This window comes from Neovison vison, chromosome 5 (genome assembly GCF_020171115.1).
Source record: "Neovison vison isolate M4711 chromosome 5, ASM_NN_V1, whole genome shotgun sequence".
NCBI classification, from domain to species: domain Eukaryota; kingdom Metazoa; phylum Chordata; class Mammalia; order Carnivora; family Mustelidae; genus Neogale; species Neogale vison.
The window spans coordinates 10676809-10700279 of record NC_058095.1 but is presented as its reverse complement, the minus strand read 5'-3'; the positions used below and the strand labels follow the sequence as shown (position 1 = coordinate 10700279).

The following is a 23471-nucleotide window of genomic DNA, read 5'->3' as shown; positions in this document are numbered from 1 at the left end:
CTGTTCTTCAGACAGCCTTTCGAGAAAAGTATTTTGAGGCAACCGTGATTTTAAGCTCCTTATCCATGCCGGAGGCCGGTGGTGTTCTAAGTGGATTGATTTCAAGTTCTGCGAAACCAGGTGACTGAGCACGTTGTTCGTCATCTTGTCCTTTGCGAAGAGCCAAACACGTTTTGCACGTGCGTCTGAGGCTTGCTGGCCACACAGTCGGTTACATCCCAATCACGAGTAAACACTCGTCTTTGCAACCAGTATCTGTAGCTCTTTGAATGCAGTATTTTGCAGCTGAGGAAAGAGTTACAAAAATATGATTAATGTCTGCAGAAGATAGTCACAGTGAAATGCCAAGGGATGGAGACAATGTTAAAAATCACACACACACACACACACACGTGCGCGCGCACACACACACACACACACACACACGGCATGGTCTTAATTTTATGGGAAAATACTAAATCTATATAAGTATATACTTACTGATCTGTCTGTGTACAGAAATGACCACAAAGTAATGCCCCCCTATTAACAAGGGTGTAGCCTGGGTGGTGGAATTTGGGCGACTTCAATTTTCTTCCTCATACCTTTCCTTTTTTCTAATTTTTCAATAAATATTTTCTGCTTTTGAACTTAGAAAATCTGTGGTAGTTGTTTTAATGAGTAATTTATTATTAGTTAAGCATTGGGGGTAAGGAATCTTTTAGAATTTTTTTTCTTTACTTTTCTTTTTTTTTCTTTTTCTTTTTCTTTCTTTCTTTCTTTTTTTTTTTTTGGCCCATGATGAAGAGAGCAAGAAACCAGGAAATCCAGATTGGATTTTTTTTTTTTTTTAAGTCATGTGAACTAGAAATGAAGGTTAATGAACATACAGGCTTATTGATCCAGGAGAGTATTTGGAGATGACTTAAACTATAAAAATACCCTCAGGGCTCCAGAGAATTGCAGTGAGGACCTGATCAGATCTGTTTGATTCCCCAACCTCAGGCAGATGTTCGAGTCTCTGTTAGGAGAGCCTCCCGTCTGCCCTGGTATGTGTGATTGCAGCAAAATTTTCTGAAGGCAACTTCATTCCCAAGACCAAAATAGTCCAGTGAGTCACTGGGACATATCCTGAATCAAATATGGAAAAACCAACACCTGCAAATGGTCCTAATGCCCTAGCTCAGAGCGAAGGTCTGTGAAGTTTGGTTTTGGGGCCACCAAGATGGTTATTTTGAAGTTGGAGTAGCGTTAGAATGGAGAGAGATGGATGGCTCCTCATGGGCCAGGAGAACACGGTGTGGTATCTGATGTTTTTTTTTTTTTTTAATTTTTAAAAGATTTTATTTATTTATTTGAGAAAGAGAGCATGCTGGGGGTAGGGGCAGAGGGAGAGAGAGAAGCAGACTCCCCACTGAACAGGGAGCCCGATGAGGGGCTCAATCCAAGGACCCTGAGATCATGACCTGAGCCGAAGGGAGACACTTAACCAACTGAGTCACCCAGGCAGCCCCTATGCTATTTTATTTTAATTTTATTTTTATTCTGTGTGATGCTGAGCATGGTGTAAGGCTCATGCAGGGGAGCACATCGGGGAGGGCAGAGCAGAGCCTTACAAAGGACCGGCTGAGCGGGCTTTGTCTGCTACTCCCCTCTTTACATCTCTTGCCTCGCTTTATTCATTAATGGTGTCCTCTTTCATTCTCCCAAGTGCCCTGTTTGGGAGGATCATTTTGTAGGGTCACCCTGTCACCAAGGCTGCTGAGTCCAATCTGGATTCCGTGACTTGGTCTCTGCACAGCAGTTGTCTGCCTGGCAAAAATTTAAGAGCCACACCCAAGGGCACAGGCTTTTTAATGCTCAGTCCCCCTCCCTATTCTGCAGGGGCTGCAGGAGATGCCTTTGTGTTCCGCCTTTTCTGACCAATGCAACTGTTGAAAGAATCCTGCAGGCTTACAGCTCTGGATGGAGGAGCCCTTTCTATGACCACAGCTGTCCCAGATGGTGGTCATACTTCTTGGACTCCGAATGCTGCCCTTGGGGCCAGTGGGATAAAATCAGGAGAACAGGCTGACACTGACCAACTGCCTTGACATTTGCTCTTTGGCTTTTCCTAAACCACAGGATTTTCTTCTTTTCATGGCAGCTTGCACTTCTGCTCCCTTTATTTCTTCGGAGACGCCCGCTTGGTCCCCGTTTTCTTTAGAAGAATGAGAATTTAAAGACAGCATGTCTAATTCGAAGAAGATTTAGTGCCCCTTAATTGTCCTGGAAGCCTGAAGTCGGTCTCTAGGAACAGGCTTAAGGAGGATTCGAATTGAGACAAGCATTTGTATTTTGACAAAAGCTGTGCAGTTTTCTGATTTCTGCCCTAAGAGCAGGAATGTGATAAATGAGATTGGAGAAACCCTGGCATTTTCTGAATTAGGGTTTAAGTTGCTAGAGATCTCTTGTGCGCTGTAAATTTAAGGTGAAGGACTGTGCCAGTTTAAAATGAAGTGGTTTGAAACTTTTCTTGTGTGCCTGAACCCTCTGAGAAATGATGATGATGGAGAATCCTCTCCCTGGGGAGCTGTGCATGTGCACACACAAAGACATTTTGCATATAATTTCAGAGGATTTATGTTGCCCAATCTACTGTATGGATTATAGGTTAATGTAGTGGATACAGCTGGTTTCCTCCTGGATATCCACATTCCACAGCCTCCTTCCTTCTGCCTACCGGAAACTCTATATTCTTTCGGTATCTCACCCTCTTCCATGTGACCGTGCCCTTGAGGGGAGACGTCCCGGGACTGGAGGTGATTGGTCTAAGCCAGCTATGGTGGTCCCATGCCTTTGCCAGAGATCTGTTCTGGTACGAGTGTGAGACTTTGCTGGCAAATACAGCAGGAGTGTAATTCTGCTGAGGAAACTTTGTGTCAAAATTGGATCATTCTCTCTCTTTGAAAAGATTTTACTTATTTATTTGTCAGAGAGGGAGAGAGAGAGCACAAGCAGGGGGAGCGGCAGGCAGAGGGAGAAGCAGACTTCTGCTGAGCAGGGAGCCCGATGTGGGACACAACCCCCGGACCCCGAGATCATGACCTGAGCTGAAGGCAGTCACTTAACCAAATGAGCCACCCAGACGCCCCCAAATTTGTTCATGAAAACATGAAATGTTAAATGAAAACATGCAGTAGTAGGGAGAGAGCTATCTTGACGCTCTTTCGGATGAGTTATCGGACTGAGCCAATGAGAAAAGGCGAAAAGAACCCAGTGGGGCTGGGTTGGAATTGACCCTGTTGGTATGAAGTCATGATATCCAAAATACACATCTGGGTGTGCGCATGTATGTTTGTGTGTCGATGTGCACATGTGTGCATTTTTAATGTCCGGGAGTATGTTTGTACATACATGCCTAGGTTTTCCACCTCTGGCTGGCAGAAGGGCCAAGAAGAAATGATGCTTGAGTAACAACGAACATGACTAGTCCTCAGACCTCAGCACCACTGCCTGCTCTGAAAGGGAGCAAGCCTCCTTACAGAAATTCGAGGAGTGGGGCACGGGCTAAGGTACTATGGGAAGAGCAGGTGGTTGTGTTTGCACCTTAATTAAGCTTCGGTCCAAACCTCCAACAGGCCACGTCACAGTTCAGTTAAGCTGGCTGCTTTTGAACAGTGAGGTTTGGGATCGAACTAGCGGGTTCCTTGGTCATACACTCACTGTTGCCCCTCCTTTAACATAAATCAGTCCCTCGGTCTGTAACAACATCGCGAGGGAAACTTTGCTGGTACGTTAGGCCTTCTTATGTCCTTGCATAGTGTGCTTGCACAGAAGGAAACCCAAATTTGGAGTCGGTAGGCATAAAACACGAGTTGTTATCTCCTCCTCTTCTCCAGGGTGGAAGCGGGCTGTTAGAGCTGACCATCCACCAAAGGGCTGGTGGATAGCCTTGCAGGTACTCTAGGGGTTGGCCTCTAGCTCCGCTGTCGCTTGGCTGGACATTTAGCGGTAAGAAGGGCTTGGGCCTTGGTAAGAGGAAGCCGGTACTGCTAGGCCCATGCACAGCCTCCATCCGTGGCACCTGAGCCACGCCTTTCCTGGGTGCATGGTGTTCTGGGTGCATGGTGCGGGCCGTGGAGTAACAGAAAAGAGGAAGCTTCCCGAATGCACAGGTGAGACATGCACTCTTCTAAGATTGCCTCAGGCACACCACTGGGTCTCTGATTCGTGTGGCCAGGGAGGGGCAGGGTGGCTTACTCTGCCCCTGAGCCTTCGTCTGCTTTGGCTCACATTTCTGCTATGGGCTCCGAATGCAGAGCTCGAGATGGAGGCCTGTGTTCAAGAGACTTGTTTGTCAGGGCGATCTCAGTAAGTGAGATGGGCAAGGCAGATGGGACGGGGAGAGAGGGAAAGCCGGTGTAACGGTCACTGCTCGGAGCAACTCAGGTTTAATCTCAGCGGGTCTTCTAAGAGCCTCATGAAATGTATCTCAGAACTGGGTGCCTGTGGGATGAAAGGGCTCATCCATCAGCTCCTGTCCGTCATTGTGCACTGATCAGCGGTGGCCCCACATGCTCTGACCCCAGGTTCTGGGTGTCAGCAGGTCCAGCAGCTTCCAGCAGCTGGAGCGCTCTTGGAGTAGGAATCCAGCGATGGGAGAGGAGATCTGATGCAGCCCGAGATGGGGTGCTCTTTTAAGGCTGCCCAGAACCTGTATCGGGAAGCCAGATCACGGGAGGGGGTGGGAGGTGGGGCAGCGAGAGCTGGGAGTGGGGTCCAAGAATTGTCCCCCTTGTACTCCAGATGGTTGAGGGAGGACGGTTCAGGGTTTGAGCACAGCACACCTCGCTCCACTCTTACACGCTGGGATACTGACGTGATTGGGATACGGACATTATTTACCTGACCCTTCCGAAGTTCAGCTTCTCATCTGCACAAGAGGAACAGCGACTCGTTTTGCATTCGGAAGGGTTAGTGGAGGATGGGGTCTGCTGAATTCCTTGCTTTGGGCCTGGAATAAATGTTAGTGACTCACCCACCTGGCCGTCCAGAGCAGTACGGACATGGATCGCTTCCCAGTCTTGTGGGTAGAGGGCAAGGGAAGGAGATAGGAGGTGAGGGATGAGTATCTAGGAGGAAGTTATTGAACCAGAAATGCAGGCGGAAGAGCTTTTACGAGACAGAGGACTGTGTGTGTGCACCACGCGGGGGAAAGGAGAAGCATGGCCAGAGACAGAGTCAAGACTAAGGTTAGGTGTGTTCAAGGAAAGAGAAAGAAATTCTGTTTGGCGCTCTCTCTCTTTTAAAGATCTTATTTATTTATTTGCCAGAGAGAGAGAGAGATGGAGAGTGCAAGCAGGAGGGGCCGAGGGAGAGGGAGAAGCAGGCTCCCTGCTGAACAAGGAGCCTGGTGGCAGAACTCCATCCCAGGACCCTGGGATCAGACCTTGAGGCGAAGGCAGTTGCTTTCACCCAGGCACCCCTGTTCGGCTGTCTCTTAGTTACTTCTTAGAGGTGGACGTAGTAGATGCTACAGCTGGGGGAGGCTCTTGGATGCCAACTTGAGTAATTTGAATTATACTTGGTTAGGAAGTAGGGAAGTTAGGAAGGAGGGCCTAGACAAACTTCCTCAAAGATTGGGAACTGGGGAAGCCTGGATGGCTCAGTTGGTCAAAGCATCTGCCTTTGGGTCAGGTCAGGATCCCAGGGTCCTGGGATTGAGCCCCACATCAGGTTCCTTGCTCAGCTGGGAGCCTGCTTCTCCCTCTGTCTGCCGTTCCCCCTGCTTGGGCATGTGCTCTGAAAGATTGGGAATTAACTGCAGGCGTCACCTGACTTTCTCCTGTTCCTACCACCCAGGCGCATTTGGGTCATGTAGGAAGGAACCATTGCTCTATCCATCCTGCAGACTGTGGGAATATTGCATAGCAGCTTATTCGTTCCAGAAGAGACATACTGGAGGATCGAGATGGACCGGAATGGGAGTGGGGGTTGGGGGTAGCTCTGATTACTGCCTTACATTCAGTAAAGCTCAGTGCTGAAGCATCGTAGGTACTGAGTAAACATTTGGGGAGAGGATGACTGACTGACTAACTGACTGACTGACTGAATGAATGAATGAAAGTGCTATATGTTCATCTCCTCAGTTCCCTTTTTTGTGGCATCATTAGCCTCTGTGGCCCCTTAGGTTAGACATTTGCTCCTGTTATGTGAGCACCAGCCAGGAGGCATCCGTTGGCCTGCTATCCAGGTTCCACCAAGAGGACTTTTCTTTCTTCTTCTTCTTCTTCTTCCTTTGAAAGATTTTTTATTTCTTTATTTGAGACAGAGAGGGAGAGAGAGGGAGAGCACGCACGAGCAGTTGGGGGGGAGGGGCAGAGGGAGAGGGTGAAGCAGACTCCCCACTGAGCAGGGAGCCAGATGCCAGACTGGATCCCAGGACCCCTGAGATCATAACCTGACCTGAAGGCAGACCCTTAACCGACTGAGCCCCCCCAGGCGCCCCAGAGGGGGGTTTTCTTAAGCTCTGAGTATCGAGACGCTGGGAAGGGTTCTGAGCTGAGATACACATCGAATGCATGTGCCTCCCTTTTTCTTCCAAGGTCAGGGCAGGCTCTGTTTCAGCTTGTGCTTGTAAAAGGGTTTAATTCACTGACAAATATGGTCATGTAAATACTCGGAGGGAAGCCTGGTGTTGTCAGAGATGCCAGCCTCCTTGGGGATATCTAGAACAGGTTGCATTCCATTTGGGAAGAGAGCTAATCCCATAGCCATTTTATACGTAAAGAAAGGGCTGAGCCCGGGTTAATGGCCTACTTTCTCCAGGCAGTCTGAAATACAAGAGAACTTCAGTGCCACCATGGAATTTGAACAGTTTCTTGGAGCTTTATGTAACAGGTTTTGACTTACCGTGGTCATATTTGGGGAGCTAAGCCCGGGGAATGTGGCTTTTACTTTCTGTAATATCCCTTGGGCTGCGCACACGCTTGGCTCTTTGTTCTTCTCCCGAAACAGGAGGATTTGGGGGAGTTAACCTGATATTCCTAGGTTGAATGTTTTCTTACTTGTTTATAAAATTTAACAAACAGAAAAGAGTTTTTAAAAGCCAGTCCGGCCATTCACGAGGCTTATATTGACAAAGGCAAAGGCCTCTCAACACTTAGTGTCGTTTCCCAGGATTTTGCGTTTCTCTTCTCTGCTCCCTCATGCTCTTTGACTTTCGTCCCCAGCACGTGAAACACCTTGCCAGCTCGTCCTGCTGCCTGCCCCCTCTGCACCCCTCCTCTTTGTCACGGGACATTCCGTTCTTCCCACCAGCCCCAACCTGTTTGCAACTTGGCACACAGGGAGAGCAAGACTCATTGCACAGCCTTACCCCCTGGGACGGTCCTAGTTTCAGCTTTGCAGAGAGCAAAACTTTTGGCCCCGCAGCTCTTGGATCTTGAGACAACTGGGAGAAGTAGTAACGCATTTAACTTCAGAGAACAGAGTCTTCGGCACAGACGGAGGACAGGACGCGTTGTGTGATGCCACCTAAGAAGTGGCAAGCATAGGAAAATGTACAAGGACAGAGTTTAGGCTGGCGATTGCCTAGGACCAGAGGGAGGGATGATATTAGAGGAAAAGACACGGGGATGGCTAATGTGTATTATGTTTATTTTGTGGGTGAGGAAAATGTTATGAAATTGGTGATGGTGGCGTTTGCATAACCCTGTGAGTGTGCTCAAAACCATTGATTTGGGGTCATCTGGGTGGCTCAGTGGGTTAAGCCTCTGCCTTCGGCTCAGGTCATGATCTCAGGGTCCTGGGATCGAGCCCCACATCAGGTTCTCTGCACAGCAGGGAGCCTGCTTCCCCATCTCTCTCTGCCTGCTGCTCTGCCTACTTGTAATCTCTCTCTTTCTCTGTTGAATAAATAAATTAAAAAAAAAAAATTGGGGACACCTGAGTGGCTCAGTCAGTTCAGCTGCTGCCTTCGGCTCAGGTCATGATCCCAGGGTCCTGGGATCGAGTCCCGCATCGGGCTCCCTGCTCAGCGGGGAGCCTGCTTCCTCCTCCCTCTCTGCCTGCCTCTCTGCCTACTTGTGATCTCTGTCTGTCAAATAAATAAATAAATAAATAAAGGAACCATTGATTGTACAATCTGAGTAGATGAATTGTGGGTGAATGCTATCTCAATAAAGCTGTTGTAATGAAATCTGGAGGGCAAAGGTGGTGTCCTGGATCAGATTTTTAGACCTTGAGCTTTGCAACTCTGGAGATGAGGCAGTTAGGCTCTTTGGTAGCTAAGTCCCTGAATTTTCTGGAAGAGCGAAAGGCTTCCCATCCTCACACGTGTGACTTCTGAGACTTCGGGGTCGTTCTTGAGCTGAGAACCACTTTTCACTCGTGTGTTTCCACGTTTTATGATGAGCAGGTCTGGAATGGAGGAGGTTCCTAGAGGAGAGAAGGAAGTTTTAGATCACACCTACTTGAGCTCGACGTCGCTGAGTTGCCTTTTGGAATTTCCCCGTATGTTTCTCATTAGCTACTTCCTCAGGAGCTTACATACTGCAGGAGCGTGTGGTCAAGTTTCATTTGAAACTACAGGAACTCCTTCGCTGACCTATTCTGGCTGTTTCTAATGTTTCTTGGCTCCGTGCTTCCGAGGACCCCATGGGAAATCTTGGCAGAACACCCTGTTTTACGTCAATACGGAGTGCCTCTCTCAACTTCCCTTTGCATCAAATTTTCTCTTTGTTGTCACTTTTTATGCCCTTCTTCCTTCTGTTCCTAAAGAGAGACCCTCCACTCCTTTCTCTGGGTCCAGGCTTCTCCACTGTGCCGTCGATCCCACACTGTCCGCTGGGAATTCTGGCCCTTCGTGTCTGTGTATTTCCCTGGCTTTTTTGTCCCTTTCCTCGTTGGCTTTTTTTCTCAGCTAAACAGCTGCTCAAATTTCCCATCCTATTTAGAAAGCAGTAACAAATGCACAAAAACTCCAAACTCCTCAGATCCTTATTTCTTCCTCAATATACTATGTGGTTTTTTTTTCCCCTCCCCACAGTTATTTTATTTCATTTTATTTTTTTGCAAAGTCTGTGTATTTTCCCGTTTTCATTGATGTGTTCTTCTGATGAAGAGATTAAGGTTACAAAGTTGGGAGTCCTGTGCCAGCATGAAGTCTAGGGCATCTCCTACCTAGAGCAGTTAGGGATGGAGAGAGAGATGAGGTTTTTAGTGAGGTGGGAAGCGGATTTGCCAAATGGTTTTCCCAGGCATTGAGCTAGAGACCCAACAATCCCAGGTGGGCTCTAATTCTGGTTACATGGCCAGATGCAGTGAGAACATGCTTTGGTGTAAGGCCTCGTTAGTTGGTTGGTTTATTTGTTAGATACTGGAGGAACGGGCAGTTTCCTGGAGAACAAGTATGGTCCTTACCTTAGTCAACAAACCATGAGTTCTTTTTTTTTTTTTTAATTTTATTTATTCATTTGAGAGACAGCACAAGCAGGGGGAGAAGTAGAGGGAAAGGGAGAAGCAGGCTCCCCACTGAGCTGGGAGCCCGATGTGGGGCATGGGGCTTGATCCCAGGACCAGAGATCATGACCTGAGCCAAAGGCAGACACTTAACCAACTGAGCCACCCAGGCGCTCCAGGAATCCTTCCTTCACAGAAAATGTCCCCAAGCTGTATTCACTGGGATATATTCAGTTTTGTGCATTTATTTTATTTTGAGTAAAGGCTTCTAGCCTAGAGTCAGATTTAAGGGTCTCAGTGACCTTGAGGTTTTAGTCCAGAGCAGGACTGTCAAATCTTCTCGTAAAACAGGGGAAACATCCAACTGAGATTACCATCAGGATGAGCCCATCGAGGAATCCAGTAATGGTCCCCACTCCCCATTTCTTTGTATTGAGAAGGGAGTGTCACCCCACAGGCCAAGTGTCACCAAGACAGCGTTTTGCAAACAGAAGCCATAGTGACCAGTTTCGAACAGTCACTTGACCATTACCCTCCTGCTGGAGTAATTTACGTCAGGTAGGAGATAGGCTTATCAATTTTATCAGAAGCCCTTAGGGAAGCAGTGCGCGTTTACAAACATACCACAGAGCTATCACCCAATAGAAAACTTGGTGACATCAAGGATGAAATGGGTGGCGTGCTCCTCCAGATACCATTTAATGAGAAAATCAGCTAGTTTTGTTGATGGAATGTTTTCCATGTTAGAATCAGGGGAACCAAAGTCCAGAAAGGTTCGGTGAAATGTTTTGGACAAAGTTCATGGCTATATATATATATATATATATATATACATATATATATATTTTCAGTTGAGTCTTGATCTCCTGATAGACCTCAGGTCATGTCACAGTAGTTCCCGGTAAACAGCTTGATAACCTGTGTTTGTTATCTCAGTACCTCCGGGCATAGGGGTAGACAAGCTGCTCGGAGGATTTTACCCAGAACTTTTACTTCTGGAGCCCAGATTTTGTGCAGAACCTGCATGCAGGTCAGCAATAATCCTTCTAGACCCTAATAGAACTAGACCTGTGATGAGAAGTAATTGTGATCAAAGGACTGAATACTGTTATATTATATGGGAAAGCTGGCTTCTGAGGTCCGTAATGCTCCATGTATCTGGACAGGGGCCTCGAAATAGAGGCGGTAATACTTATTCCATGCAGTGCTACTGATCACTACATTAAGAGTTTATGTGCAGGGGCACCTGGGTGGCTCAGTGGGTTAAAGCCTCTGCCTTCGCCTTGGTTCATGATCCCAGAGTCCCGGGATCAAGCCCCACAATCGGCTTTTTGCTCACCTGGGAGCTGCTTCCCCCTCTCTCTCTGCCTGCCTCTCAGCTTACTTGTGATCTCTGTCTGTCAGATAAATAAATAAAATTTTTACCAAAAAAAAAAAAAAAAAAAAGAGTTTATGTGCAAAACTGAGACCCGTGCCTCACGCATAGGAACTTCTCAGTAAGGATTCGTTGCTTTTATTATTCTTACGAGCAGCTACTTGTTAATAAGGCAGCACCTGCCAAAACCAGCAGCGTAGCCTGACCTGGCAATTTTTAGCATCCTCGTATCCAACACGCTTTTATCCACTGGCGCTGTCTGTCGTGCTTAGCTCATGTTATTGCAATAAGGTCGATGCTAATACTCCCATTTTAACGTTGGGGCTCGGATGAATATCTTCTCAAGGTTTTACCGCCCCTGAGTGCTACGCTTAGTCCCTTTCCGCTTGGCCTCCTCCTTCCAGGGTCACGGGGAGGGGTCTTCCAACTACGCCTTTTATAACTTGGTTGGACCAGGGACCCCACCCCCCCCTTCGCACTGCACTCCAATAATCAAGGCTTGTGAGAATTGCCATCAGCAATAGTTAACTGAAGTCAGTCCAGTAAGAATCTCTGACTTAGTTTTGTAAAATCAGTGCCTCTAGGGATCATTTTAAGTCATCTCCTCAGAGTGTTTTGGTGAGCCATTAAAGCTGGCTTAAGGACACCCAGAGGCAACGGCTTAAGGACACCCAGAGGCAACGGTGTGATGTGAATGAGACATCCCAGGGTGTAGTTATTTATTTATTTTCCTTTTTAAAGATTTTATTTACTTACTTTTATTTACTCACTTGAGAGAGAGAGAGAGAGAGAAAGAGAGAGGGTGCAAACACAAGTGGGGGGGGAAGGGACAGAGGGAGAGGGAGAAGCAGACTCCCCTGCTGACCCAGGGCTCGATCTCAGGACCCTGGGATCATGACCTGAGCGGAAGGCAGACGCTCTACCGACTGAGCTACCCAGGGCCTGCCCACCCCCTCCCCCATTTGACTCACATTTCTGATCACATAGGTAGGTGGAACATTCCCCCTGTGCAGTAAAGAATTTTTACTTTTTTTGTGGGGGGGGTTGCTGAGTCTTGGAGATTGACTGATGTACATGCTTCAAGGTGACTGTCTGGAAAGAGTTCTGGACTTACTACCCAAGACTAGAGAACTCCACTGCTTTTGACAGCCTGACTCATAGCACTGCCCGAAGCAATACTTGTTAATTATGGTGACAGAGGTTTATCCAGGATTAAAAAAACGGAGAGCCTCCGTCTTTCTATGGGACTGTGGAATTTTCCCTTCAGGGCCCCACAGGATCTGAAATCATTAGGATTGCCGTATGAGTAGATTAGCATAAAGAACTCTGATTTGAAATTAAGTTGTTGGCTTTTGTAGATTAGTATTCTTTTCTCAGAAAAATCACATTTAAACGTTGTGGTTTGCTCGAAGCTATTGGTCTTTTGGAAGCTATGGGACCCTTAGGAGCCTCTCACCTGGAGTCTCACCAGTGGGAGATGCGCTAAAGCCATGAGAGGACCGGGCAGACCAAAGGCAGAGCCCATCATGGTCTTTGGCCAGGCTGTGGCTTGCAAAACACGACCCCCAGGACCCCGCAGCCTCCCTGGAAAGAAGGTGACGAGATCTTGCAGAAACAAGCCTGGTGCAGAGGATTCTACTGAGCTCTTTCAGGCTGGAGGATTGGAGTGTCAGGGTGAAGGATCCTGCCATAGGTTTTTGATACTGCTTTGGCCATGGTTTCTTGTTTCTTGTTGGCGGGGGGCGGGGTGAAGCATAAGGGATTCCAGAATGTGCCACAGGCAGGGGGAAAGAGCTGCATTTCTTAGTTTTCCTCTGAGATGCCATTGAGTTAGAAAGAATTGGAAGGAGGTCAAATTGACTCCTTCTTTGTTCCAGTAAAGGGCACCCACTGAGGAGGAGGATGGCTTCATCTCCCCATACCCGTTTCTTCTAGTTTGCAATTAGCATCTCAGTGTTGCTTGTGTTGACCCCGTCTATCGTCAGGTTAAGACCTTCTAGGTGTTTCTATCACCAGTGGCGTTGTAGGGTCATAAGATGCTTTGGTGATAGTGGCAGAAACAGTTGAGAAGGAAACGAAGGGGTAAGAGAAAGGGAAAAGTGAGACATATATTTGGTAGAGAGCAGCGTGGGTGTGGTAGGAGAGACATTGGATACGTTTTGAGAGGTAAAGTGATAAAATTCGGTATCCATTTCTTTCTTTTTTTGAAAAAAAATTTAATTTATTTGAGAGAGAAAGAGAGAGAGAGAGAGAGCAAGTGTGAGCAGGGGGAGGGGCAGAGGGAGAGGAGAAAGCATCTTAAGCAGACTCCACGCTCAGCACACAGCCTGACGTGGGGCTCAGTCCCCGGACCCTGAGATCAGGACTTGAGCTGAAACCAAGAGTCCAATACCCAATTGACTGAGCCACTCAGGCGCCCCTCAATGTCCATTTCTAATAATTCACTGTATTAGTTTCTGGTAGTTGCTGTAACAAATTAGTGCAAACTTGGTTGCTGAGAACAGTAGAAATTTATTCTGTCACACTTGGAAGGCCAAAAGTATGAAATCAAGGTGTGGGCGGGCCAGGCCCCTTCCAGAGACTCTGGGGAGGAGAATCCTTTCCTCGCCTCACGTAGCTGCTGGGAGCTGACCCGTTTCTCAGGCTTGGCCTCCATCTTCTCTGGGTGAGTCTAACCTCCCCTTCCATCTTTGTTGTAAGGGCACTTCTGATGGCATGTAGGGCCCAGCTGGTTAATCCAGGATAATCTCCTTATCACAAGATCCTTAATTTAATCACATCTGCAAAGTTGTTACCATGGTCATGGTGCGCAGGTGCCAAGGATTAGGATATGGGCGCATCTTGGGAACCGTTATGAGCCTACTTCCCTCACCAAAATGTTGTAGTCATCTACTTCTTCCACCAAACTGAATCTAAACTCAGCATCATTCTTTTACGGAGTAAGCCTAGAAAGTTTTCTTTTTCTTGTTTTATAAACTTTTAAAATTTTATTTTAAGAACGTTCTGTGCCCAGTGTGGGGCTTGAACTTACAACCCTGAGATCGAGAGTCACATGCTCCATTGACTGAGCTAGCCAGACGCCCCTGAAAGAGTTTTCTTAAAGTCAGAATCAAGTGTAGATGTCTGCAATGACTGTCATATTTAATTATTTTTTGATATGGAAAGCCAATGAACTTATAGAAGAGGTATATGTATTAAACAGGTGTATGGGGCACCTGGCTGGCCCAGGTGGTTAGGTGTCTGACTCTTGATTTTGGCTCAGGTCCTGATGTCAAGGTCTTGGGATTGAGTCCCACGTCTGGCTCTGTGCTGGGTGTGGATCCTGCTTGGAATTCCCTCTCTCTCCCTTCCTTTGTCCCTCCCTACCCTTGTCTTAAATAAATGGTATATAAAATTGGTGAAGGAACAAATGGGCAGATTAACAGGTGGCATGGGGACAGCTATCTAGCCATTTGGAGACGAGGAAACGATTTTCCTGCTTTATAAAAATACCGAGGCCATAAAGGAATGTAGAATTTTTAATTTGTATGATCCAAAAGGGAAGTAACCCCAGATGTGTGCATGTGTGCATGTTGCAACACAAACTACCGAAGATTAATGTCTTCTCTTCAATTAAAATAATAACAATAATATAAAATGAGCTAATATTTTGAACCGGTAGTTCATAGAAAAATACAGGTATCAGTAGACATATAAAAATACTCAGCTTTATTAAGTATTTTTAAAATGTGATTAAAAACAACAAAGTACTCTTGTTTACTTATCAAATCGACAAAGATGAAAAATTTTGATAAACACCAAGTGTTGTTGAGGGATTATTTTTTTTTTTTTTTGAGGGATTATTTATTTATTTCTTCCTTTTTCCGTCAGGAGTTTAAGAGAGTTCACGAGGATGTGTATAATGCAGCAATTTAACATGAGTAAAAAGTAAACAAGACCACCTGTGAGGGAGTCTTGCCAAGCAAACCCGTTTGAATCTGGTCAAGCTCTAACATACAGAGGAGTGTGTGTATCAGAAGGGGATCTGATTGGCAAAATCCAGTAGGAAACTTTATAGGACAAATGACCAGATTTCTTCAACAAAACAATTTCATGTAGAGGGAGGGGCAGACAGAAAGAAATGGAGAGAGAGCTAAGAGATAGAGTCAAGAAACTTTATCAAGCCATCATAAAACATAGACCTAATTTTGATCCTGATCAAACACATTATACTCTAAAAATATTTGAGATATTTATGAGACCATTAGAGCTTTGAACACTGAGTAGATATTAAGAAATTACTTATTCGTTTGCATGTAATTATGCTGTTTTGTGTGTGTGTGTGTGTGTGTGTGTGTTTAAATAATCAGTTTCTGGGGTTGAGTGGCTCAGTTGGTAGGTGTCTGACTCTTGCTTTCAGCTTCGGTCATGATCTCAGGGTCTTGGGATTGAGCCCCCCACGTCAGGCTCTGCAGGCAGTATAGAGTCTGCTTAAGATTCTCTCTCCCTCTCTGCTCTTCCCTTCCCCCCCACTCATGCTTGCTCTCTCCCTCCTTCTCTCTCTCTCAAATAAATAGAGAGAATCTTTTTCTTTTTTTTTTTTTTTTTTAAAGATTTTATTTATTTATTTGAGAGAGACAGTGAGAGAGAGCATGAGCGAGGAGAAGGTCAGAGAGCAAAGCAGACTCCCCATGGAGCTGGGAGCCTGATGTGGGACTCGATCCCGGGACTCCAGGATCACGCCCTGGGCCGAAGGCAGTCGTCCAACCAACTGCGCCACCCAGGCGTCCCGAGAGAATCTTTTTCTAAAAAAAAAACCAGCCAATTTCTTTTGGAGGTATTTGATAAAATATTTATGGATGAAATGATTTAATGTCTGGGAGATGGGCTGGCTATAGATGAAACAAAATTGGCCATGAGTTGATATTTGTTGAAGCTAGGGATTGGGTTCATGTGGATTGATCATGACTGTCTTGTTTACTTTCACATGTATGTAAGATATTACAGAATAAAATGTTATTAAAGACACAAACAAAAAAATGCCTACTTGGACATGAATATAAACATGAGTCCCAGTTTGGCTGTAAGCTTTTTAGCCATCAGCCCAAGGAAGGAAGCACAAAGAAAAACATTCACATCATCCATAGGCAAAGGTTGATCATTTATATAGTAGAATCCAACACTTCTAATTATTATTATTATTTTTTAAAGATTTTATTTATTTATTTGACAGACAGAGATCACAAGCAGGCAGAGAGGCAGGCAGAGGGGGAGAGGGAAGCAGGTTTTCTGCTGAGCAGAGAGCCCGATGTGGGGCTCGATCCCAAGACCCTGAGATCATGACCTGAGCTGAAGGCAGAGGCTTTAACCCACTGAGCCATCCAGGTGCCCCTCAACTCTTCTAATTATTGATGACACACATTTTTTCCCTAAGAGTCTTTATAAAAAAAGGGCATTATGTAAGCTAATAAAACACATTCGTACAGAGGTGAATTTCTGAGGCCTCTTTTTAAGGTGTACCTTACCTCATGGGTTAATGGCATGATGGCAGATCGATCATAGCTCAACAGGAGAAATGGGGTGAAATTGGGAGAGAGGCAGGGTCGATTCTACCGTAACCCTAAGAAGGGTTTTACAGACAAAGAACTCTCCTTTGTATTTCTTTGCATCTCTTAGTCTTCATGCAGCTTGGTTGGGTCAGAGTTACTCCTCTGTAGTTTTCCTTGGCTAGACGGGAGGTAATCACAGTGCTATTAAAAGTGTAACCTTGGACCAGGGGGGAAAAATAATTCACTTCTCCCAAGGGGGAAAAAAAAAAATCAACTCTCTTACTCACTATCCCTCTGTTTCAAGTACTAAAGGAGAGTTTTGTGTAATTCAGTAGCTATTTAAGAAAATCTTTATATTTTGGGAAATTTCAAACAGATTCAAAGGTACATGGTACAATGAGCCACCATGTATCCATGGCTCAGCTTTGACAGTTACCAACACATGGCTGATCTAATTTCCTCTATATCTGCACCCCCCAAATCACCTCCACCATATTCTTTTGAGGAAACCCGCCAATCCTATTATTTTATTTGGAGACATTTCAGTATTTATCTCTAAAATAGGAGTGCTAATTTTAAATCTAAACCAAAAATTAGTCCACCATTTTGAAAAGTCCAAACACATCGCTAAATTTCTTAGCAACCTGTTGCCATATTTTAAAGGGGTATTTTATTTAACACCCGTGTGAGTACATTTCCTTTCAATAAAGACTCATGAATGAAGCAGCACAGAAATGAGGAAGATGAGCACGGACAGCGGGGATTCCCCAACGAACCACTCCCCGCCTCCCACCTTCACTCTGGACCCAGATCATAAGTCAAGGGCATTGGCCGTGATTTGCTTATACATTCTTTCAAGAACACATAGTCAGCATCAGATTGTTAACGTGAAAAAACAGAGTTCAGGTCAATCTGGTCTAAAAAAAAAAAAGAGAGGGAGAGCTTCAATCTCATTGTAAGAAAGGTCTCGGAGTGCTTTCATTCTTTGAAGACAGGACCATTTCTGGGTGAGTTGATGATGCTGCTCTGAACACGTGGGCTGATTCCTTTTCGACACATCTAGCATTTCTTTGTGTCTTTCACTGATTCTTCCTTCACATCTCATTCTGTCGGAATGTTCTTGCCTTCACTGCCTTCCATTCTCCTTCTCTTTTTTGTTTCCGGGCCTCTCATTCAACTTTCTACTTCTGTTTGTCACCAGATCTGCCTATTTCCTCCCCCGCTCTCCGCCTTACGCTCCACTCATCTGCCTGAAATCTGTCACAAGCCCCCCCACATGTTGTATTTAACACGTCTGCTTTGGAACTCCATTTCTGCCTTCTCCCCATCGCCCTCCCCAATAGGTCTGACTCTCCTCTTTCACTTAATATCATGGAAGTGTGGAAAAGCCAAATTGCAACTATAACTGTGACCGCCACGACTGTTACTGCTACTATTACCGCTTGTCTTCTGATCGTCTGCACCTCTAATCCAGCAACTTACCAGAGCCTAGGGGTTTTGCCTCCATAAAGTGGAAGCGTTGTATTCATCAGTCAGATGGCTGTGGTCGCCGCCTCGTACTTCTTGGGTGTAGCGCTTGCCCTGCCCATGGGTGGGACGTGGGGGGATGGCCTTGAAGAGCTTGTAGTTGGGTGCAAGGCATGAGTGAGCAGATGGGTGCAGTCAATCCGCTTAGGAAGGGGGCCATTAAAGATATGTCAAGACTACTGCGACCTCACAGATGAGGAGCCTTTATTCTGTGTGTTTTTGACAGAGAGAGAGAGAGAGATCACAAGTAGGCAGAGAGGCAGGCAGAGGGGGAGGGAGAAGTAGGCTCCCCACTGAGCAGAGATCCCAATGTGGGGCTCAATCCTAGGACCATGAGATCATGACCTGAGCTGAAGGCAGAGGTTTAACCCACTGAGCCACCCAGGCACCCCGTTATTCTGTGTGTTTTTATGGGAGGCTCCCTGGAGGAGAACCTGCTTGAACTTAGTGTTAAAGTTGACCAGACAGGGGAAACATGAGCAAACACCTGGAAGCTTAAAACACAAGGGGTATGTGTGTGTGTGTGTGTGTGTGTGTGTGTATCACACTTTCAAAATATTCTGCTGATATTAGATTCATCATGTTACGTTTATTTTTATTTTTTTGAAATGTGGATGACTTGACATGATATCCTCAATGGAACAACACAGAGGACTCCTCTTCTTAAATCTGAAATTTAAAGATTAGTAGTTTTGGTTGTTCTGTCTTTGATTCTATGGTTTTAGCTTCTCTGTACTACCTTCACTTTGTCTAAAGTAGACAAGTCACAAGTTCTTTGAGTATAGATAAGGCCTTCTCACCATCCCCGGGAGCTCATCCTTGTTCTTTTTTTTTTTTTTTTTTTTTTGACAGAGAGAAATCACAAGTAGATGGAGAGGCAGGCAGAGAGAGAGAGAGAGATAGAGGGAAGCAGGCTCCCTGCTGAGCAGAGAGCCCGATGCGGTACTCGATCCCAGGACCTTGAGATCATGACCTGAGCCGAAGGCAGCAGCTTAACCCACTGAGCCACCCAGGCGCCCACATCATCCTTGTTCTTCTTAGAATCTCACAGTTGCATTTCCATGTTCTGGTTGTCAAAATCTTACCCATTATTCTTTAAAAATTTATAATGGAAAACATTTAAATATGGAAAATATTTTATTTTAAATGAGTCCAGTCAATCCTCGTGTACCCTTAAATTCTACCAGTGATCAAACGACCACCTAAAATACCACTTCCCCTGTGAGATCTTTTTTTTTTTTTTACATTTTGCTCTCCTGCTTTGAGCCTCCTGTGTATTCATGATGTGGTATTTATAGTGTCTTATCACATCTACTCTGATATTATAGGAACTGGTTTTTCTTAATCACCTGACCCTTTCAAAGAAGAATTTGTAGCTTCATGATCTTTTTTGCTCCTTGCAGTGTCTTCTTGGGTGAATTATTAACAGTTTTGGCTCAAAGATAGAGAGAGCCTTGTGAGGAACTTCATTTGGAATTTCTTCTTAACCACAAAGATCTGATTGGGGGGGTGAGGGGGGAAGTACCAGGAACTGGGCGGGAAGTGACCATGTCATCATCTAGAAAGAAGCGGTGAAAAAGGAGCCGTGTTGCTTTACCTGCACACAGATGTTTCTGGGAGCTTTATTCATAGTTGCTAAAACTTAGAAGCAGCAAAATGCCTGTCAGTAGATGAACAGATTAATGAATTATGGCGTACTCAGACAATGGAATATTATTCAGTGCTAAGAAGAAATGTGCCATTAAGCTGTGAAAAGACATGAAAGAACATTAAAGGAATATCACGGAGTGAAAGAAGCCAGTCGGTATGATTCCAATTATCTGACGTTCTGCAGAAGGCAAAACTATGGAGATGGTAAAAAGATATCAGTGGTTGCTAGGGGTTGGGGAGTGGGGGGCGGTGAATAGGCAACGCACAGAGGAGTTTTAGGACAATGAGGCTATAATGATATCCAGACATGTCTGAATATGTCAATATATGTCATATATCTCAGTATACATTTGTCCGAACCCATAGAATGTACAACAGCGGGAATGAAACCGAACGTAAACTATGGGCTTTGGGGTGAAAATGATGCATCAGTAAATTCGTCAGTTGTAACAAACGCACCACGCTGACAGGGGATGTTGATTGTGGGGAGGCTATGGATATGTGAGGGTCGAGGGTCTAGGGAAAATCTCCGTACCTTCTCTTCAATTTTGCTGTGAACTGAAAACTGCTCTCAAAAAAGAAGTCCTTAATAAAGAAAGACATGGATTCGGAAGCCTCACTGCTAGAGATCCCGAGTTTGGGGAGCTGAAATCATTCCCATGGTCAGTGGGAAGCAAGAGAAGATGGTTCCAAGTCAATGAGATGTTTGAAAAATGTAATTAACATAAACACCATGAGAGGAAGAGCAGAGAGGAGGACATCTGAAGATATAAGCTGCCCATACAGGGAACATTCTATTTAGCTCATATTTAAAAAAAAAAAAAAAAAAAAGAACAAACATGGAATGGAGAAAAGAAACTAGTACCTATTGGACACCTGTTATATGAGAGACTCTGCTAGATGTCTTCACACATGTTATGGCAGCTGATCCTTTCAGTGATCCGAGTCTCTCATCTCGCATTAGCGGGTGTGGAAACAGTTTAAGAAACGTTTTTCAGGCTCACGATGTTAATAAGGGGCATAATTCGGATTTAAGATGGGGTCTGTTGATGTTCAGTTGGTGCTATTTTTACTCCTATCTCTTTCTTTCCTTCCCCCCTCCCTTCCTTTCTTCTTTCTTTCTTTCTTGAAGGGCTTAATACTAATGTTCAAAACAGTTGGGAGCAGAACAAATATTAGGTCAGCAACCATTTAGGATGTGCAGGCACTGAGCAGAATCGATGCCGTGATGGAACGTGAATTGGGAAGATAGGTGCTAAACGAGTCATCAGTGCAGAAGTAACCACAGAAGGGCAACCGTGAAGGAATGTGGGATTACGAGACATGGTAGGAGGGGTGTAAATGGAGGATAGTCATGGAGATCCATTTGAGACAGATTGGACAGTTTAAAAAATGCTTTAAGTGGTTAGTTTTTTTTTTTAATTTATTAAATTTTAGAATTTTAGTTCCAGTATAGCTGACGTACAGTGTTACATTGTTTCAAGTGTACAGTGCCGTGTTTCGATAATTTTATACATTACCCAGTACTCATCATGAGTGCCCTCCTTCATCCCCACCACCGATTTCTCCCACCTTCCTTGTGGTAACCATCAGTTTGTTCTTTTAGTGAAGAGCCCATTTCTTGGTTTGTACCTCTCTCTCTTTTCCCCCTTTCTTTATTTTGTTTCTTAAATTCCACAAATGAGGGAAATCTGTGACTTAGTTCACTTCACATTATACTCTCTAGCGCCAGTCACGTGGTTACAAATGGCAAGATTTATTCTTTCATATGGGTGAATTGTATTCCATTATGTGTGTATATATGCCACATCTTCTTTATCCATTGATCCATAGATGGACAATTGGGCTGCTTCCATAACTTGGCTATTGTAGATAATGTTGCGATAAACACAGGAGTGCGTATATCCTTTTAAATTGATGTTTCTGTAGTCTTTAGGTAGTGCAATTACTGGATTGTAGGCTAGTTCTATTTTTAGGTTTTTGAGGAACATTCATACTGTCTTCCAGAGTGGCTGCACCTTTTTGCCTCCCCATCAACAGAGACAGAGTGGACATTTTAAACTAATATGTCAGAGGTTCAGGAAAGTGCACTGAGTTCACATTCTGCGTGAGATGCTGAAATGTAAAAGCGGGAGAGTGGACCATGACCTACAAGGAATGTTCAGGAAGGTCTGGGAGGGTTCTGCAGGGCGTGGGATAGAAGAGCTGGGTATGGAAGTCTGGGCTCCTGTCTGCAAGAGGGCTAGAGCTTTCTAAGCAGAGGCAACACAAAAATTAAAAGGCAAGGTCTTAGGAAATCCCTCTCCCTCCTTGAAATCCAAATGAGTGCACGTTTTAACCTGAGTTTGTCAGCTTTCTTTCTCCAAATTTTATGTGATTGTGCAGAACGTTGGCATGCCGCCTGGAGTCTCAGTGGTGGGTGAGATTCAGTGGTTGTGGGGAACAGGAGCATCTGTGTCCTTGCTGTGGTCAAGCCGGCTTCCTTCCTGCACTTCCTCCCCCCCCGCCCAGTCTCTCCCTGTTCGTTGCTTTGCGTTTGTTCATCGCAATTTAATAACATCTAATAACACTCCCCGGCCCATTGCAGTGCCAGCTGCCCCTGGGACTTGAGCCTAGATGCGAGTATTAAGGAGAGGGCAGCCAAGGCCTCCAGGTTGCCAGGGACTTGGCTGGAAATTCCGTTCACATTGGGAAAGAGATTTTGAAAATAAATTTGGCGCCGGAAGCCATGCCAGCCTTTTGTAAAGCTGTGGCAATAATCATAAACCCTCATCGTCACGCTCCCCTCCCCCCATCTCTGGGCCAAGCTGACCAATAGGTAGGCATCCGCCTATCCTCACGGTGCCACCTTCTGTGGACCCCGGGGGATCCTCTTATTGTTTGGGTTGGCTCCGGAACACCATCTTCTGTTTTATGTAATAAGACACATAAGAGAAGCTCTTTGTCCCCAGGCTGTCCGTGTGGGTACTGAGCAAGAGGTCTCGCGGACCCCATCATTTTCAGTATGGTTGAAGCTAGCGAACATTTCCGTGGCCTGCGAAATGTTGATTAACTCTTGGCAAGGTTTTTGTTTTCCGGTGCCATTTTTGCTCCCGGCCAGGATTATCATGACCCAGCTTTGGTTTTAAGATGAAGTTTGCCAATATATGTGTGTGGTGAGACTCCGTTTTCAGAGAAAACAAGCCAGGGTGTGGCACGGGGCTGATGTCATGTAGATCTGCAAGGGCTCACTCAAGCCAACGAGGTTTGCCCTGTGGGGATGGCACCAACCGGGGGCCATGCTTGTCGAGGTCTGTAGGAGCACACGGGTGTTCTGTCCTGAGAAGGTTGTTTCTAGCAAGGGACCCAGCCTGGAGCCTGCATTCTGATTTATTTTTTGTATTTGCTTCAGGGGAAAGGACCATTCACATACTTGAGCATGGTGTTGTAGTATTTACATCGCTTCCCCTGATACTTTTGTTTGTTTGTTTTTACAGAGAGAGAGAGATCACAGGTAGGCAGAGCAGTAGGCGGGGGTGTGGGGGGGGAGCAGGCTCCCTGCTGAGCAGAGAGGCCTTTGTAGGGCTTTATCCCAGGAGCCTGAGATCATGACATGAGCCAAAGGCACAGGTTTAACCCACTGAGCAACCCGGGCGCCCCTTCTTTTTGTTTTTTAACATGGTGTTAAATGTTAGCATCAGGTGTTGGCAGCCTTATTGGGGGAACAGATTGCTTTGAAATCAACACAGCTGGAAACTGACCACGTATTATTGTACTTTCTCTTTAGAAATGAAAGAGGCATTTATAGAAAGGCTGGAAAAGGCAGGACTGTCCAGAATTGCTTTAGAGATGTATTTTCTTCCAAGTCTGGTTCACGATGAATGTCACGCCTCCGTGTCCAAACGGACCCACTCTCCTTTCTTTGTGAAGTTGCGGTTTGTTGGGAACAATAAACTCGAGAGGTTTGCAGCAGTCCGTGCTTGGGAGGG

At 45.5% G+C, this 23471-nt stretch overlaps 1 protein-coding gene across 4 annotated transcripts in view; it reads left to right on the top strand.

Moving 5' to 3' along the window:
* The window catches only part of MAP2K6 (mitogen-activated protein kinase kinase 6), a 146143-nt gene that overhangs the window by 75409 nt on the left and 47263 nt on the right, over nucleotides 1-23471 (top strand). Inside the window, exon 1 of one of the 4 annotated variants that reach the window (XM_044247544.1) lies at nucleotides 19647-19657. The exons of the other annotated variants lie outside the window; for them this stretch is intronic. The gene's annotated coding sequence lies outside the window, so the exon portion shown is untranslated. Of the gene's footprint in view, nucleotides 1-19646; nucleotides 19658-23471 lie in introns of those variants that run through there. 4 annotated transcript variants of the gene reach the window in all.